The sequence below is a fragment of the Hibiscus syriacus genome, unplaced genomic scaffold (assembly GCF_006381635.1).
Source record: "Hibiscus syriacus cultivar Baekdansim isolate YM2019G1 unplaced genomic scaffold, ASM638163v2 tig00110331_pilon, whole genome shotgun sequence".
NCBI classification, from domain to species: Eukaryota; Viridiplantae; Streptophyta; class Magnoliopsida; order Malvales; family Malvaceae; genus Hibiscus; species Hibiscus syriacus.
In genome coordinates this window covers 1,206,071-1,216,376 of record NW_024062687.1, presented here as the reverse complement: position 1 = coordinate 1,216,376, position 10,306 = coordinate 1,206,071, and the positions used below count along the sequence as shown (strand labels likewise).

At 34.7% G+C, this 10,306-nt stretch overlaps 1 protein-coding gene across 1 annotated transcript in view; it reads right to left on the bottom strand.

The window, feature by feature from the left end:
• Window positions 1-10,306, bottom strand: part of LOC120119145 (AP2-like ethylene-responsive transcription factor AIL6) — a 41,807-nt gene that overhangs the window by 18,347 nt on the left and 13,154 nt on the right.

Here is a 10,306-nt window from a genome sequence, read left to right as displayed (position 1 = left end):
GCTATCGACATGAATCCGCTACCTACCATTAATTTTATCAATATCAGTTTCAGATGTCAATGCTATCGCTAAATAACGGCCGCTATAGCCAGGGTTTTAAATAGTGATCCGTGACCACGATAGCGCCCGCGAAATAGCGGTAGCGCTGCCTTCCGATATACCCGCTATACCCATAATAACACCTGCTATGACCGTAATTATAATAAACACGACATGACAGAAAACATGACCGCAACCGCGATTTGAATCCCTGACTATAGCATTTGTGTTCCTCTATTTAAAACCCTGGTGCTTACCGAAAGACATCATGTAGCCTCATTAAATCATGTGAACTAACATAGAATATCTCACTCGAAATTGAGAAGAGCCTCACTAACCCTGTTACTGAAATTTTAGATGGAATCTTTCTGAGAAAACTGAGGCTAAATGTAAATTGTTTAAGGAAAAGGTATATGTTAATGAATTTTTACACAAAGCTAAAAGCGAAAGAACTATACTTAGTTCTTAATCTTGTCATTCAACCTGAATTTAAAAATTTTTAGTTTAAAAAATTGATGGTATCAGTTGTCATATAATTCATCTAATAATATTTTATAAAAAGATAAAATATAATTTAAATGATGATAATTTGATAATTCATTACCTCAATGATAGTCTGCCTGTACATGTTATAGTATGGTATACCAATTGAATAAGGAAAATATATCATAGACATAGCTCTAGATTGTCATATTCTTTATAATATGACTATGAGAGTTATTGAAAGCTTCAAGGAGTATGTGTTGAGATGACGATGAATGACAACTCAAGTTCAACTGCCTTTGTTAGGGAAAATTGTCTATTATATTTTATGGAGCCCTTATAGCCTCATTCTTTGACCTAATGCTCGAGATTTAAACAAGCGACTGAAAAAGTCTCATGACAATTAGAGAATTAATAAGAAATGATATCTACATTTAGAGGCCAAACTGATTATGGAACAAAATGAGGAGAAGAGATGAATGAATGTCATTTGCAAATCCATCACGGTCGTAAAAAATGGGTCAAATGATCATCCTTACCCACCAAAGAAAATCCTCGATTAAATAAGGGTATCAAGATAATGCTCCCTCGTCTTATTGAATATGTATGAAAACTTTTCTTTGTTAAGCATATGGATTTGGTGTAAGGTGTCATGAGTATGGGAACTTTTTGTCAACGGTCGAAGATTAACCGATAGTGGTTCGAGATCTTTCAATGAACATGAATAATAAAAGCAGTACTATGGAGAGTCAAAGAACTATTGAATATTTTACTACTGTTGTACGTTAAGAATGATCCAATACAAGATATTTGTTTACACAAATTAACAACCAACTAACTACTTTCAACCTTCCTAACGAACTCTCTAACTCACTCACAGTTCAGATTTCCATCACTCCCTCTTAAGTTGGAGAACGATAGATGTCTACCATTCCCAACTTGCCCATCAAATACCCATGCTGATATACACCTAAACCTTTAGTTAAATTTTTCTGCTGGTCTTTGGTAGATATGTTGTGTTTCCACTATTCATTTTTGAATCTTTTCACACAAAAAATGGCAATCTATCCCAATGTACTAGGTCCTTTCATGAAAAATTAGGTTTGCGACTATTTGTAGGGCTGCTTGACTATCATAATATAACATTGTTGGATAATGATGATCAATTCCAAGTTCTTTAACCAACCCTTTTAACCAGACTAGCTTAGCAACTGCAGAGGCCATGCATCTATATTCTGGCTCATCCGAAGAACGGGACATTGTACTTTGCTTCTTCGATTTCCAACACACCAAGGAATCCCCTATCTTAACACAAATACCCGATACTGACGTTCGTGACATGGGACAGGTAGCTCGGTCTGAGTCACAGAAAGTACTCAAGTTCAGTTTACTTTCTGCTAAGAGAAAAATACCCATACCAGGGTTCTTCTTTATGTATCATACCAAGCGAAGTGCTACCAAAAAATGCGATTGTTTTGGTGCTTGCATGAATTGACTTAAGTGCTGCATAGCATACATGATATTTGGACGCGTATGAGTAAGATAAAGCAACCTTCATATCAGTCTTTGAAATGCTCAAACATCTTCCAAAATTGTTGAATGCTTGAGGACAAGCATTGAATAAGTGATGGGAAATTTGATAAGTGCTTTATTTGGTTAATATTTTGCTTTTAAATTTCTTCTTAATCATTGGTTTTTGTGGCTTATTTGTTCGTTTAATTCATTTTCTGTGTATGACAGTAGATTATGGAAATTGCACTAAAATGACAGAATTCTACAGTTTTTTTTATTTTCGATCATAGTTGGATTAGTGGGCATGTCGCATCTGACGTGGTGATGACATCAGCACCTTCTAGAAGTTCTAATCAGCTTTTCTAGAAGAACGAATGGATCAGTAGCACGTTTATGCAATTCAGATTTTAATTAAACTCATGTTTTATTATATTATTTTAAATATTATATTTTATCTTATCTTTGTTTTAGGTGTTTTAGTTTAAATAGTTTTAAGTATTTTCAATAGAATTTATTTCTTTACTTTTGGAATTATCTTTACCTTGATTTTAGGATTTTGAAGGCTATAAATACTCTCTCAAGGTAAGTCTAAAAACATATCTCTCAACAGTTTAGAATTTAGTCTTCATCTTCTTTCTAGTTTTATAAAATTCTCTCTTTTCTTTTCTTTTCAAGTTTTCACTTTTTTATTTTATTTTAAGTTTTATTTTCAAATATACTAAGTATGATTTTTTTCATGCTTAGCTAATTTTTTTTAAGCCGAAGGCTAAAGCGATGACTTAATTCCAAACGTCAGAATTGTAAGGTTCTTAAATCGCTTTAGATATCTCTCTCTGTTTTCTGGACTTATTTTCAAATAAAAACAATTTTCAAAGCCAAAAATTCGACGTTGCTTTGAATGTTGTTATGGTTCACGTGGGAGGCAGAATCGGCTTATTGAAGCACATTGACTTCCTCGGAACACACTTAGTAAAATTGTTTACTAAGAGAAAACTAAGATCGGAACCAGTTATTGATGAAACAACATAATCTGAGCCGGTACCTTTTCGAGCCTCAACATTTTTATATCTACACATTATTGTTGCTTAGATCAATTCACAAACCGATCTTACAGATTACACTTGGGTATTCGATATACAAAGCATAGCCACAAGGATTTGTTCTTGTAGACAAGTAACCGGTGTGAATCTTGAAGTCTATATCTATTTCGATGATTTGAGGAAACTGAGTCAAAGCTGAAAGCCTGATGCTACTTTTTACAATAAGTCATTTTTTCAAACTCTAATTACTATGTTATTATATTTATTATTATTATTTTTATTTTCTTTTATCTTATCTTCAAGCAGTTTCTTCAAAACATCCTATTTATCTTTTTCTTATCTCACCTTTTATTTTTATTTTTATATTTTTATTTATTTTATCTTAAATTTCATCCATATCCAAACTCTATTGTTCAAAAAACAAAAAGATAACTAAATTAGAAATTGCATAGTCTCTGTGGATCGACCTTTGCTTTCCACTTGCTATATTTTCTTTATGTTTCTTTTGGGAATAAGGAATTATTTTGACACAAAAACGACGTGTGTCAAATTGGCACCGTTGTCGGAGACTAACGACAAGTACTGATTTATTTTTCTTTGTTTTTGATTTATGACCAGAAGAAACCCGAGAGAATTGGTAGATCTTGACCCGGAGATCGAAGCACGAGCACGAAGGATCCACGCACAAATGCTTTGAGAAAAAAGAAAGAGACAAGAATATCGTAGTTCATAAATGAAATCAAATCTGGAGACAAACTCTGAAGCAGACGCATATAACGAAGATCAAATCCCGATGGCAGAAGAAGAACAAACGATCTGAGAGGTAGCCGCAGCTCCTGTCACTCAGACGCCATTATGCATGAATTTTCCTAATAGCGAGACTCAATTTCAATTAAAGACATGACTTATTCATCTTCTTCCCACTTTTCATGGCCTTCCTAATGAAAATTCGCACAAACACTTATCGTAATTCCACATGGTTTGCACTAGCATTAAACCACAGGGAGTTACCGAAGATCAAATTAAATTAAGAGTTTTCCCTTTCTCTTTAGCCGGCTTGGCTAAAGATTGCTTATTTTATTTACCTCTAAATTCAATTAATTTATGGGCTTATATGAGTCAAATTTTTCTTGATAGGTTCTTCCCAATGGGTAAAGCAAGTGAGTTACGAATGAGCATTCTCTCCATTCAGCAAAAGAGCGAAGAAAGTCTTTATGACTATTGGGAACGATTTAAAAAGCTTTGCGCAAGTTATCCGCAACACGAATTAAGTGAACAAACGTTACTTCAATACTTTTATGAAGGTCTTTTACCTATAGAAATGAAAATGGTAGATACTACTAGCGGAGAAGCATTAGTTAACATGACCCCAACAACAACAAGAGGGTTGATTTCAACCATGGCCTCCAACTCTCAACAGTTTTCAAGTGAACCCATCCAACGGGTTCATGAGATAAGTACATTTTCCATTGAAATAAATTGGATAAATTAATTGAAGTAGATAATTCACTTATTGTAGGAAAATCTGGGGTAATAAGAGCACGTGGGATATGCACGAAGCTGGACACCATCCGACGGACTGTTGCCCCATGATACAAGAAGGATGCAATACATAAATCAATGACGTATGAAACTTTCCAGGTCCTCCATAGAGACCATACAACCCATATAGAAATACTTATAATCCGAGATGGCGAGACCACCCAAATTTCAGCTATGCACCGAATCAAATGCCAACTTATCAACCAAGAACTCCTCCTCAACAGCAAACACAAAAGTAATCATTGGAGGAAATCATAGAAACGTTAGCAATTTTACATGAAAAGCTGGTTACATCCCATAAAAAGCTAGTTGCATCCCAGGAAAAATTCCAAAGCCGAACCGAAACACATTTTCAAGAGTTGGATAAACAAATGAGTCGATTGGCTCAAACTGTAGGGAAATTGGAATCACAAGGAAGACTACATTCTCAAACGAAGTTAAATCTGAGAGATAATGTTAGTGCCATCACACTCCGAATGGAACATACATCTCACCCAATGCTCCAGAAAAAAAGCCGCACATAAAGGAGAACAAGAAGAAACACCACCTCCAGGAATACAAGGTATATCTGATGCACATCCTCCTTCTTCTTCTCATGAAATCGCACCACCCTTCTCATCAAGATTGTTAAAGTGTGATAAAAGAGCTGAAGAAAGGGAGATCTTAGAAGTGTTCCAAAAAGTTAAAGTTAACATGCCTCTTCTTGAAGTAATTCAATAATTACCGAGGTATGCTCGATTTTTAAAGGATCTTTACACTACGAAGAGGAAATTAATGGGGCACGAAAAGGTAAATTTGGGAGAACATGTTTCCGCAATTTTTAACGAAAGCTCCCACCAGAGATGAAGGATCAAGGTATGTTCACCATACCTTGTAAAATAGGTAATTTTAAAATTAAACGTGCAATGTGTGACTTAGGAGCTTCAATCAACGTTATGTCATTTTCTATCTATAAAATGATTACTAACGAGCCTTTGAAGGAGATAGGAGTAACCATATAGTTGGTTGATCGATATGTGATCTATCTAGTGGGAATGTTGGAAAATATCTTTGTGAAGATGTATTATTTTATTCCTACAGATTTCTATGTCATTGACATGGAATATGATAAGTCGAATACTTATTCCAAAGTGCTATTAGGCCGACCCTTCCTAAGCACCGCACATACAAAGATCGATGTTAGAAGTGGTATACTGACAATGAAATTTGATGTTTACAAAGCAATGAAATACCCGGATCGAGTTGAAAAAATTAATTATGTTGATATTTTAGATCCTTTAATTGATGAATATATTGAATCTAATTTTTGTTATAATCTTTCTAGGGATCTTGAACTTTGCCACAAAGAGGAAAAAGTTTGAAAATATTTATTCAATCAATTGTAATTTATTTTTACCTTCCTCTAAAACTAAAATTTTACCTTCTGTTTTGCAGGCACCTGAGGTAGAATTAAAGCAGTTACCGGAACACTTGAAGTATGCATTTTTAGGAAAAAAAATGGAACCTTACCAATGATCATCTCAAATAAATTATCCGAATGAGAAGATGAAGCTTTGGTAACTGTGTTGTGTTCACACAAAGAAGCTATAGAATGAACCATTGCCAACATTAAAGGATTAAGTCCCTCAACTTGCATGCACAAGATCAAAATTGAAGAATGAGCAAAACCATCATGAGAAGGACAACGCCGATTAAATCCACCAATGATGGAAGTAGTATTGAAGGAAATTCAGAAACTCCTTGATGTTAACTTAATCTATCTGATATCAGATAGTAATTGGGTAAGTTCGATTCATGTGGTTCCCAAGAAAACGGGAGTCAAAGTGGTTGAAAATCAAGAAGGGGTTAGTGCCAACAAGAGTTCAAAATGGATGACAAGTGTGAATCGATTACAGGAAGTTGAACTCTCTTACTCGAAAAGATCATTTTCCTCTTCCCTTTATAAATGATTGAAAGATTAGCTGAGAAAACTCATTACTGTTACCTTGATGGTTTTTCAGGTTTTTTCCAAATCCCAGTAGCATCAGAAGATCAAGAAAAACAACTTTTACTTGTTCATTCGGTACATTTTCATATAGACAAATGCCCTTTGGTCTTTATAACGCATCAGACACCCCGACGTTCTACTCTATGCTATCTGGTTCCACTTCCCGTTCCATGTCAGACGTCGCATCCCCTCCGTTTGTAGCACATGAACAACCTGAGGTAAATTCTGAACATGTCTATATTGAACCGTTACTAATGGTGCACCCTGTTTTTGGCTATTTCGAAGATTTTAAGAATGGATTCAATTTCCCGGGAGGTGTACCACCACAACTAGGGGTGTGAAAAATTACCCGACCCCTCGACCCGGATCTAAAAAAACCGGGTAATTCTTTAAAAAAAAATTACTCGGCTGGGTCGGGTACCCGGCCCGACATTTCCCGGGTCGGGCCCGGGTCACAAAATCTAGTTTTTCCGGGTACCCGGTTAGTTTTTATTTTTTTTATTTTTTTTATATATAATTATATAAAATATAATGAATTATTTATATTATGGATTATTATATTTTATATTTTGAACTTTTAAATTTTATGTTCGGATATTAGAGTATGTAATTCGAAGTTTTGAACATTTAAATTTGTGTATATATTTTTTTAAATTAATAATTTGAAAATAAAAAATTAAAAACCGGGTATCGGGTACCCGATTACCGGGTACCCGTAAAATCCGGGTACCCGATTACTGGGTACCCGTAACATCCGGGTCGGGACACGGGCCGAGAAATCGTCGACCCGGAAGTTCCGGGTACCCGAAAATCTGGGTACCCGAATTTGCACACCCCTAACCACAACCGAGCCCCGTATCCTCACATGGACCTGAGCCTTCCTCGTCTCGCCGCTCACCCAGGCAGCCCCAACCTTCATTCTTTGACGTATGTTCGGATGAATCCGAAGGGCCATCAGACGAAACATTTGATCATTTCGATGAAATAAATCGAAGAGGCTGAACCTATTATGTACCACTCGAGGAGATACTGCAAGGTTACCTCAATTTTAATGGCGACGAGCCTAGGAGTTTTAATAGCATTCGTCACTGTAAGTTTCAAGTTTGTAAGTATATTCCATCTCGGACACTTGACACTTTACATTTACGTGACGTTGTGATGCACTATTTTGATGCAATTGGTTAGATTCTCTATTCAAATATTAGATGTGATACTTATTACGAGTTAGTCTTTGAGTTCTATATCACTTTCATTTTTCTATAGCGTCGAGCTATTTCTATCAATACACCTGATATTATTATTTTTCGGTTGTTATGGAAGCACTTTAGGATGTCATTATATGATTTTAACTTCTCTATGGGGAACGTGACTGATGTCACAGACCATGGTTATCTGACATCTTTTACTTGGACCTTATATTACACATTTAGCATCTCGTTTGTTTCTGTTGACCTTTGACACTATGAATTTCACTTATGTTTTTGCTATGGATCCACTTAATGCTAAGTGTTTGGACTAATGAGACTTCTCACAGGCACTCCCGCTGCCCCTCACATTGTACCTCCTGACACTATTACACCTCGTAATGGGTGCATTTATATGAGGATGACTGAACCACCTCTGGCATCTAACTCCCAACCAGATATGCGATCCGAGATACAAGGCGTGTCTAGTCGCCTTGACACTATTGAAGCCAACATTGTCGAGGTTCTTTCTTACCTTCTCTCGGGCTCGTCTCGACATGAACTTGACCGCGGTTGCCATTAGATCGGGGAGTATTCCTTTTCCCGCTCTTTGTTTTTAAATTAGATATACGTTTTGGGACAAAAATGATTAAATGAGGGGGAATAATAAGCATGTCAAATTTTTCCTTGACTTGTTTGATTGTTTGAAATTGAGTTATTCTGATATTGATGTGTTCGGATCGTTGGTTGATATTCTTGAACTTCACTTTATACTCTTGCTTCCTTTTGGATTGTGACAATGTTTTGATTGAAATTTAATTTGCATGATGGTGATTGGTATGGCTAGTGATTTTTTTGTTGAGTATAGTTATTTCATGCTTTTGTTGATAGAATTGAAATTGACTTAGTGCGTATAAAATTTTCTTTCGAGATTCGAGCCTAAAGAGCATACATTTTCTTTCTTGCTCATTATTTGATTTGAGTGTTCCGAACTAATTAGGATATTCTAGAACTTGTAATCACATTGCATATCAAGACTACATGTTGAACGTAATGTTTTAATTTCATATGGGCACCTAGGATAAATCCACTTTTCCAAAAAGCCTATCCATTTATATATCCACTAATGGACCACATTTGAGCATATTTCACTTTCTTTTTTTTCCACCTCATAATTAAACCTGAAGTCTTTATTTTTATTTTTCCTCTCTTTTCACACCCTTGCCGAGACTTGAGATCTTGTATTACTCTTGTTCTACGAAAAAAAGAAAATGAAAACAAATTCAAAAAAGATTGTTCACTGTTTCGAAACAGCAGAAAAAACAAAAGAGAAAAAGAGACTTTGCTCAAATAAAAAAAGAAGGAAAAATCAATCGTTTCAATTGCCTTTTATCTATTCTTTTTCATTGTTTTATTTTTCATTGTGCTTCATGTTAGTTCGTAGATTGTTCCTAATTGTTTTAATCTCTTGTCTTGGTACTTAAACCAATCATCATAGCCTTTTCCCTACCCTAACCTAAGCCCCGTTATACCTTTTTAAACACCCCTTGATTATTGCATTATGTTCATTTTTAGTAGGGGATACTTGATTGGATTCCAACCTATGGTAATATTTTGGTTAGTTTCATTTGAGCGATTTCATTTACCCCAAACACTTTGAGCGGATATGTGTGAATCTTTGTAAGGTATTGAGTAATATTTCATTGAAGTTGACAATTAAATGGGATATCTTGCTTGCTTTAAATTTTCTTAGTTGTGTCTTAGCTTGATTGTACATTGAATTCGGCAATTGTCATGGACTTAGTTCGATTGGAAATTTGATGAATAACATGGGATTGAAGATGGTAACTTATGATTTTGATGTATTAATTGATGAATGCTTGAGGACAAGCATTGAATAAGTGAGGAGGAATTTGATAAGTGCTTTATTTGGTTAATATTTTTCTTTTAAATTTCTCCTTAATCATTGGTTTTTGTGGCTTATTTGTTCGTTTGATTCATTTTCTTTGCAGGACACTAGATTCAGAAAATTACACTAAAAAGACAGAATTCTACAGTTTCTTTTATTTTCGGAATTAAAGCTGGATTAGTGGGCATGACACATCTTCCGTGGTGATGACGTCAACACCTTCTAGAATGTCCAGTCATCGCTTCTAGAAGAACGAATGGATCATCCGTACATTTCTGCAATTCGGATTTAAATTAAACTCATGTTTTAGGATATTATTTTAAATATTATATTATATTTTATCTTATCTTTGTTTTAAGTATTTTAATTTAAATAGATTTAAATATTTTCATTAGGATTTATTTCTTTATTTTAGGAATTATCTTTACTTTGTTTTTAGGATTTTGAAGGCTATAAATACCCTCTTAGGATATGCCTAAAAATATATTTCTCAACAACTGAGAATTTACTATTCATTTTCTTTCTAGTTTTATAAAATTTTCTCTTTTCTTTTCTTTTCAAGTTTTCACTTTTTTATTTTATTTTAAGTTTTATTTTCAAATATGCTAAG